General features: G+C 43.7%; 1 non-coding gene across 1 annotated transcript; it reads right to left on the bottom strand.

The window, feature by feature from the left end:
* Positions 1 to 9,568: 9,568 nt before the first annotated feature.
* LOC136530246 (small nucleolar RNA R71) lies at positions 9,569 to 9,676 on the bottom strand. The gene has a single exon (XR_010777729.1). It is a non-coding gene; the product is annotated as a small nucleolar RNA R71 (small nucleolar RNA).
* Positions 9,677 to 10,009: the final 333 nt, after the last annotated feature.

A 10,009-nucleotide genomic window follows, 5' to 3' on the forward strand; every position in this document is an offset into this window, starting at 1 on the left:
TTTCGCGAGCCAAAGTGTGGCTGTATACTCCTCCGTATATAGAAAGTTGTATCAGGTCTGGCCTTCGAAGTCAAAGTTTAATCAAAGTTCATAAAAATATATACTCCCTCCGATTTCATAAACAATGTCGTTTTAAAGTTGTCTTAAGTCAAATATTTTAAACTTTAATTATAAATAAAAAAATTAATTATGTTTTAAAAAATAAAAATGATGTAGGTAGATTCATCTCGAAATGTAGTTTCATAAATGTATATATAGACTATATTTTATAGTAAAAAGTAATAGTCAAAGTTGTTTTTGGAGACCGTGTCACTGTCAAAACAATATTTTTTAGGAAACCGGAGAGAGTACTACTCTACCGTTCAAATTATAAGATATTCTGACTTTTATTTATTTTTATATTACATAACTAGACATACATCCTGTTCGTTTGTTGGTTTCACAACAAACCGGTATCAGCCGGGCTTATCAGCTCAGAAATCAACCAGCGAATAGGCCAATAGTATATCGCTAAGTGTGCGATAAAAGATATTATTTCTTAGAAGAACTAAAATGTCTCATAATTTATAGTGAATGGAATACTATTTATGATAGTTCCAAATAAATATCATTAGATCCATTAAATATATTTTTATAGTATATTTATTAAAGTTATACATGTTGATAGTATTTTAATTTAGTCTAATTTAAAATGGTTTGGTTTAGACCAAACAGAGATTGTATTTCTTTAGAATGAAGGTAGTACTCTATTTTCTTTCTTGGCTTACTCATAATATAGTGCATTCTAAAAATTCTAAGACACCTTAAGGGAACACTCAAATGACGCATGTGTCCATAAATTATTCCAATTATAGAGTTTCTCCTTAAATCATGGTTTTCATCTTAACAAACTTTGCCAAACCTAAGCATAATCATTATGTAGATTGTATTATATTTTAGTACAAATTTTAAAAGTCACGATGCACTGTATTTCAGGACGGAGGGAGTACAGGTTAATGCAATGGAACTCCATCACAATTCTTACCATGAATGCTCTATAGATATGGTTGAGAGAATGTCTAAACTTTCAAATAGCCAATGCAACTCTAAAGCTGCTAATTGGCCACCCTGTGGCCCACAATCACCACCATGCCCACAACCAAAGGGTGAGAACAATCGAGGGGCTAAAAAAATAGGTGCAGATGTTTACTAAAAAATTTATACTACTAGACAAAAGACTTATTCAGCAACTTGTACAGAGTCATGCAAATATGATAACCATGCATGGAAATCCACTAGACTCCACCTCTGCTCACAATGGACCATCACCTAAAACTATAAGCATCTCAAAAAGTTATACCTCTATTGATGTTTATTTATATCCATAATACCAAGAATAAATTCAAACAAACTCCTTTCCCGGATCTTCTTTATTGCAATTAGTTTTTCTAGAACATGTTCCCTATGATGTAGCGTCATTCTTGTCAGGAAGATCCCAAGCTCCGTGGAGGTTTCATATTCCAGTTTTTAAGGATTTGTGTTCTAAACAGCGTGGACTGGTTTCATTCTCGTGAAACTCATTTTACTCCCATGAAATTTTGATCATCTCTCTTTATTAATATTGTGCCATGTCATCACATTTACTAAGTTGGTAGTTGATTTAATACTCATGAAACTCTTGTGACATCCCTACTTAGGTCCCGTTCGCTGGTCTGAAACTTGGCTGAAAAACACTGTTCCGGCTGGTTTGTTGTGAGAGAAAAACACTGTTCGGCTGGTTTGGTGAATAGTGAACTGTGAGGAGGATCAGCCGGCTGGCTGGATGAATCCAGACCAGCGAACTGACCCTTAGACTGGTCTAGAGATTCATTTAGCTGGATGAGCACGAGCTTCTAGCGCCTTATTCGTTTGGCTTCTAAGCTGTACTTTTTTAGCCAACAAATAATATTTTTCTCTCACAACAAATCAGCCAACAGTACTTTCAGCCATGACTTATTAGTCAAACGAACAGGGCATAGTACATTGACCACCTGCACGTCTCTCCACTTATCGAACTATCCTTTTAGGTCCACCAAGAATATACAGCAGGACAATATACTTCATGAAAGATAAGTAAGTAAAATCTAAAGATCAATCGGTGTTTTATAGCCGTTACCATATCCCTACGCATAAAACCGTGGAAGGTAAGAGTGAGCATCGACTGTAAAAAAAAACTAGTGGAGATTGAATATAGATAATATAAGCAACAATGCATGAAATCAAATGGTTAAATATCGAATAGCAAGACACGATCTATACTTTATTGGAAAAATTTCAGATTACCTCCCTTAACTTTTGCGAAAGTATGCTTTCCCTCCCTGAACTCTAAAACCAGGTAAACAACCTCCCTGAACTTTTAAAAAGCATTCGTTTTACCTCCCAGTTATAAGCGGTTTTCAAAGGCAGTTTTGTCTTTTTTTTATTTATTTCGGTTGAATCTTTGAAAAATCATAGTAAATCACATAAAAATCATAAAATAGAAATTCTAATTTTGTTTGACTCCACGTGAGTAGATCTACACAGTAAACATATAATATGGTATGCTTTGGTATAATTTTTTTGCTGTAACTTTAGATCTATACTTTTCTATAATTAATTTATAGCTACAGTTTCTATGGTCCAATTATATTAAAAATTTTATGGTGGACTAATTATTATATGCATGAACTGTAATAAAAATTTCATACGATCATGTATAACTTAGTTATAAATTTATTTAGGTGTATGCTTGTTAAAAAGTTTATAAATCTATTGCTAAGTTATACATGATCCAATGTGTCGGGGTTATGATATCCTGGTATCTCAGGACACCGATTAGTTAGCCGCTCGGATGGCCCATGACGCACAATTTGGTATAGGCCCTAATGACTGCGGCCCAACAAAGCTATGAAGGACTAGGCCGAATTCCACGATGAGGAGTCGACCACGACCTCCTCGCTCTCCCTTCATCGCGCACCACGTAGTACCACACGACCTCTCTTCCGTCCCAACCCCGGAGAGGGTCGAAAGGGGTCGAGCTCCATCAAGCACACCTACCCTGACAAGGATAGGCATGCCTGCTCGCTCTGCCAGAACCGAGAGGACAACCGTCTCGGAACAGGCGCCATCCCTACTCCACGCCGCAGACAAGATAGAACCGCTAGGAGGTGACGACAAGTACACGATAACCACCATCCAAATATAGCCTGACGGAACAGGCGTATGACTGGGATGGAGCTTACGACAGCAGCCTCGACTTTCAAGGCTATTTGAGCCAACGAAGGCCACCACCCCAGAGCATGGGATCGTGGCCATCAACTCCACGACTAGCAAGACTACCATTTCCCGTACGACAAGCCCAGGAGATAAGGAAGCCAAGACATAGACCACATCGCACAGGATGGCTAGCGAATCACCACCATGCCAACAGTGCCATTACGACAGGCATAGTAGCACCACGTTACCCCGTGCCATGACATGGGCACAAGATCATGATGACAACCACGCCCGGACGTGCGCTACACCAAGATAAGATGGCGTTCCTTATCAGCTAAGCTAGCTAGGTTCCCTTCCTCATGCTCATGATCCCTTGATTGGGAGAACCTATCTCTTTGTACGTGGTCTTGCCCCGGACTCTATATAAGGGTAGCCAGGGCACCCCTCCAAGAAGGCTCTAACTCATTCTCCACTCTCCTACCTCTTTCCACTCTTCTTGCATACCCCATTGTAAGAACTTTAGAGCATTCAACCAGGGAACACGCACTTGATCTTCTCTAAGACTGGACATAAGGCTTCGGCCTGAGCCTGTATAATTCCTTGTATCTTTTAGATGCTACTATCGTCTTCCTAGCACAGCGCAACAATCATACAAATTCACTAGTCGGTCGACAAAACACCAACACAAAGAATATGAAATTTTGTACTATAGTTCAAGCATACAATAATTAGCCCACCATAAAAATTTCACCACAATTGGACCATAGAAACTACAGCTATGAATTAATTAATGAAAAGCATAGATCTAAAGCTATAGCAAAAAAATTGTACTAAAGCATAACATATTATATGTTCACTGTGTAGATCTACTCATGTGGAGTCAAACGAAATTGAATTTGCCATTTTATGATTTTTTGTGATTTACTATGTTTTTTCAAAGATTTAGACAAAATAAATAAAAAAGAAAAAGACAAAAGTGCCTTTGAAACCGCTTATAACCGGCCAGGAAGGTAAAACGAACGGTTTTAAAAGTTCAAGGAGGTGGTTTACCTGGTTTTAGAGTTCAGGAAGGAAAAACATACTTTCGCAAAAGTTGAGGGAGGTAATGTGGACTTTTTTCTTTTAAATTTATTGGGGGTCAAAGGTGGCCCGTACGGTAGATTGGCGTACTTTTTTTTCTAAGCTTATTAATTGGCTCATCATATATAGAGTTATAGACGACATTAATCATCGTATATAGAGTTATGCAATTAAAAATCTCATTAGTGGGCCGCTAGTGGCCACTGGCCAGTGGCAGTGGGAGTGCGAAAGACGAAACAGAGGAACTGGGAGACTGGACACACTCTCGGAACGGCCCTCGGCGGCCGCATCCTAGAGTGCACCTACATAGGGGGACTAGTACCTCTCTTATCATTGGCCATGGCCCGGTCTTCCGCCTAGGCAACCCGAGGCCCATGGCTCACGACGAACTCGCCCATGGAATGGCCCTCGGCGGCTACATCCACTTGAGAAACCACAAGTTCGTCTGTATCAACGCGTTAACTCCCGTTGCAGGCTTGTACCCTATCTAGGCTCCCTACGCCGGGAGCTTGGATCCCACGGTAGGATCATGCCCTGAACAGCGCTGCCACCACCGGCAGGACATGACGGATCAAGGCGCGCATGAGCAATGAAACCACCCCCACCACATGGCATCGCCTTAAGTGATCAAACGACGATCCAGCATCACGCCTCCCACGGTCAAGCCTAGAGCCCAGGCCAAGCCACGCACGCCGAGCCGGCCACCCGCCACCAGTGTTATCCTAAACGCTAAACGGTAAACAGTCGGTCACCTACCATTTAGCCCATTATTCGAGCAAAACGGGTGTTTAAACGGGAAAACGGCCATTTAAACGGTCAAAACAACCGATTAAACAGAAACGGTGTACCACCGTGTAGTGTTTACACGGTGTGTAAACGGGCTAAACGGTCATTTAGGCGAACAATGCCCGCCATGTCAGTATGAACCGTCAGCTCTTCCATGAAGGCACATGCATCCAAGGGTGCGTGTCCTCCAAACGCGTGCCACGCCATGCTAAGTTAATGGTGCCATGGAACGTTTGAGACCTGCACCAGCAACAGCAAGTCCGCTAGCTCTTCATCATGAACGATGACCACAGCTGGAAGTAGAGAAGTGGCGACCATGATGACATCGTGGCGCGAGGGCTCAGATGTCTGGGGGCATGACCCCTCGTGGTCCAGGACATCTCTAGGCCAAGCGCGAAGAAGCCATCCCTAGGGGCTCTCAATCCTGCCGAGCACATCGAGGTGGCAAGGGATGACCCGAGGGAACCGGAAAGGATGACCTGCGCCGGTTGTGACCACTCTGGGCAATAGAGAAGCACCCTCACCAGCTTGTGGCTCATGAACTGCAATGACCTCGCCATGGACGTGTGCTCGGGGGCTCGCCATGCCCCGAGCAATGGCGGTAGGACCCTCGATGACTTCCAGTACATCACTCAGTTACGTCAACTCTATCCCTAGCTTCTCTATCTAAGCACACTTACACACATGTGTAGGCTCACCCATAGTTCCAAAAACTTAGAGCCGACCTATAGAGTAAACCCAAGAACATGATACATGCATAGTCTATTTTGGTGTCGTTCACCTTCCGAGTGATCCGTCCTGGCTCGTGGAAGTAGCCGGACACGGCTCACTCACGGGGGCTACACATACAGACATGTACATATATGCTCTAAGGTGTTGTAATGTTTGTCATTGTCCCAATGACCTATTTTGAGTTTCTTTCCGATTGTAATTCGCGCCACGATGAATCGGTGACCTACTTCTCAACTTCTCATTCATACTAAGAGGTCGCTCCAACTAAGTCTCATGGACCAGTTTTGAGGCGAGGCCAAGCACCCACGCATGAGCTCGGAGGGAAACGAGGCGCTGCTTCGCTCAAGTTAAAAGGAACAAGTGGAAATAGAACTCTTGTCGCCTGCTCATTTTCTCCTCACATCACACTGGATCTGTGACATGCCTCAGACGTCTAACCGCGCCATCGGGTCACACATTGTTTAGCCCCATAGGCTAGCCTAGGCTAAAACGTGTGCCTACACGCATAGGACTAAGGGGTACGGAGCACATTAATTCCCAGCTCGAATGAGAGCAAAAAGAAAAGATGGCAGAATAGACAAACGAATACGCCAAGCAAACATCACATACACGCGAAATATAAACGTGTTCATTACAATGGTACCACTTACATCACAATGAATATCTATGCTCACAACTCTCATGCACCGGGAGCTTAGTATTGGAGGCGGATACTAGTGGCCGACACCTTACTTGCGAGGACCTATGCACTATGAGAAGTGGTATTGCCGATGGCGAGGATATCGCTGTCAGATTTCCACAGTGCATACCCCCGCCCAACGGCATCAAATTTGACGCCATCATAGTGTGATCCAACCGACGTTAAGGCGACATGCATGCCGCAACGAACTCCCTCAGAGATCAGAGGATCCACCTGTTGGCGAGCCTCATCAAAGCGAAGCCCTAGTCGGGCGTCTCCCCAGTCGACGCCAAGCACGACATCGCAAAGGGCCCGCCTGGAAGTGGTCAGCGCTGCCAGTTGGTTGCCCATCTCTTTCACCTTCTGGTTCGTAGCTGTCTTCTCCTCCTGATTTGAGAGCGCCTTCACACGCATCCCTGAAAGAACAACAGGTTCATAGCCAGACTCTGTAAACAAATGAAAGCAAGACATAGGCAGAAGAATATTCACCGGCATAAGTGGAACGTAGGGTTTGGCACTCAGCCTTGAGGCGCCGACGCCCCTGCTCGACCTTGTCCCGAGAAGCGCTCACCGAGGTGAGCTCTATCTCTTGGACGACCATCGCCTCCTTGGGACCAGCCACATGGGACGCTAGAGCACTGATCTATGACCGAGCCCACACCTCCCGCTAGAGCAATTCTTCATCTAGTTTTAGTGAAGCCTCTAACTCCCCACGCAAGCACCGCACCTCACCTTCCACCACGTCCAGGCGGCCATAGTCCATGTTACTTCTCACCTTGCCTGATAAGCGAAGCGCAAGAACTGGGACTTCTCCATAGAAGTCCTCATCAGCCCCTGCAAGAAGACAAGGATGATCAGACAATCCTGACAAAAACAAGGCGCACGCCACAAAATTAAACATGGAAAGGGCCTACCTGTGTCTGGGCCATCACTTCGTCGGTCATCTGCCTCCGGGCTTCCACACCTAGTTGGGCGACTGTGGTGATCGCGTCACCCATCTCGGACAGGGTTGCCTGGACCCCTCTATGGCTCTAGGAGGCACCCTCTCACGTGGCTCATTTGGCCGCATCATCTACCACGAATAGAGCCTCGTGGGGGTTTGTGGGGTGTGTCCATGTGAAGAAATCATTGCCCAGCTCGAGGTCCTCATGAAGAACGAGAGCTGCCATGCCCGGGCCACCGAAGGCCACTTCCCTAGGCAGGGCCGCAGGGGGCCAGCGGCGAGCGGCGAGCCTGCTCCCCCCTCCTAATCAATGGCTACTCTAGGCCCTCTATCAGTCGACATGGCCCTGCTCGCCTCTGTGCTAGCATAGGAGCGACCTCTCGTAGTAGCAGAGCTCTCCTCAAGAGGCATTGAAGGCTCTAGTTTGGTTTTGGTGAATTGATGAAACCCAAAATGCTAACCTAGTTTATCAAAGTGATCATGAGATAGGTGGCACATTCCAAGTGGTGAAGCAATGGTGAAGATCATGATGATGGTGTGACCATGGTGATGATCAAGTGCTTGGACTTGGAAAAGAAGAAAGAGAAAAACAAAAAGCTCAAGGCATAGGAGAAATTCGAGTGGATGACAACCACCTATAGGCCCCTAGCCCCTAGGGCCCACATGTCAGCCCCCGTCGCTACATCGATTCTCCACTGCCTCCTAGATTGCATCTACGCCCGTTTATTCAAGTCGGTTTGATCTGAGGGCTCTGGATTGACGCTCTGGCCTATATTCTTGATATAGTTGTGATTGATGATGAGTTTATGCATATGTTCACAAAGCGCTTAGCCCAAGATGCGCATGGGTTAAGTGGTCGACATTATGTAAGCATGGTGCTTAGATATTATTTACCTACAGATGCATTCTGCACTCTGGGTCATGTGGTAGATCGTAGATGTGACACTCCCATTGAGTCCTTTGTAGTTCACTCCCCGTTTGTAGAGCAAATAGAATACGGTTGCGAAGGGAGACAAGCTCTGTTCTTGATCTTTCTTAGTAGTGTTCCTTATGCATAGATCCAGAGTTAATTATGCTGTAGATGAGAGTGTATCTACTTGGGTGTACAAAAGACTTAGTAAATAATGAATGACTTAGAAATCTTTTGCTCTTACCGAATCTCCTGCCTAGCCATACTACATTTTATGAGTCTCTATTTCTATCTCTAGAATTATTATCAATGCTTCACACTTATCATTTATTTATCATTTGACTTATCCCTGCCATAGCATGAGAGTGGTTTTATCATAAGTATACATATTTATCAATATCTCTATGCCAACAATCCCATAGCTCCTCCCTGTGGATAAAATATAAATAACGATACTCGGTATACTCCCGGGTGAAATGTTACAATGATATATTATCTGTGCGCTTGCGATTACTTTACTTTAACATATATAATTTTCTCTAAGTTTACAAGTGTTATTAATAATTACCAACCACGTATTTCTAGCATCATGCTAGGGATGACAACTTAGTAAAGAGTGATGCTAAAAAATGTCAACAAACATTTATGGTGCCGTTGCCGGGGAGGGGCACATGGCTATAGAGAATTGATCAAATAAATACTTATTGATAAAATCATAATAACTCTACTTTAGCAGGCTTACCCTTGTTTGTTCTTATTCGTATTTTATATAGGGTATGGCAGAATTGGTTGTGATTCACCAATAACTTCCAATCAGAATCAACCAAATCAAAAAGGAAGCTCAACACCAGTTTCTGAGCTATGGCTGACAAAACTCTACGTGAGTTCTCTGCTCCAAGCATCGAGAACATTTGCACTAGACCAACACTCAAAACCAACAACCTTGAGTTCGAGCTCAAGCCAAGCCTCATCAACATGGTGCAAGCTACCCCATTTAGTGGAAAGGCACATGAAGATGCTAGTGCTCATCTTCAGAATTTTTTGGAGATTAGTAGCATAGTCATCATCAAGGATGTTGCTCAAGACATCATACTACTTCGCTTGTTTCCATTCTCACTAGTGGAAAAGGCGAAGCAATGGTTCTACACCAATAAAGACAACATCAATACACGGACAAAGTGTTCAAAGGCCTTCTTAGAAAAGTTCTTCCCAGTAGACAAGACCAATGCTTAAGAGTAAAGATTTCCAACTTCCAACAGCAGAAGGGAGAGACCATTCCAGAAGCATGAAAACATTTCCAAGAATATGTTTTAGATTGTCCTCATCATGGAATGGAAGATTGGTTGCTCATGCAAAGTTTCTACCATGGATTAACTCAGAAAGCTCATGAACAACTTGATGCCACTGCTGGAGGATCATTTATGTCACTCACTTGGAAAAGCTAAAACTCTTATGGAAAAGATAGCCTCTAATCAAGGCTGGTCATCATGCAACATAAAACCATGCAATAGGAGTGAAGAAGTACTAGCAGAGGTGTGTGCATTATCAACCAAGATGGATGTACTGTTGAATTGGCTCGAACAGCGAGCCAATTACATGTGAAGAATATTTGGGGGTTGAATTCTCTAAATATCAAGAGGATGTCAACATCATTGGCAACAATTCA

Source organism: Miscanthus floridulus, chromosome 19 (genome assembly GCF_019320115.1).
Source record: "Miscanthus floridulus cultivar M001 chromosome 19, ASM1932011v1, whole genome shotgun sequence".
Taxonomy (NCBI): domain Eukaryota; kingdom Viridiplantae; phylum Streptophyta; class Magnoliopsida; order Poales; family Poaceae; genus Miscanthus; species Miscanthus floridulus.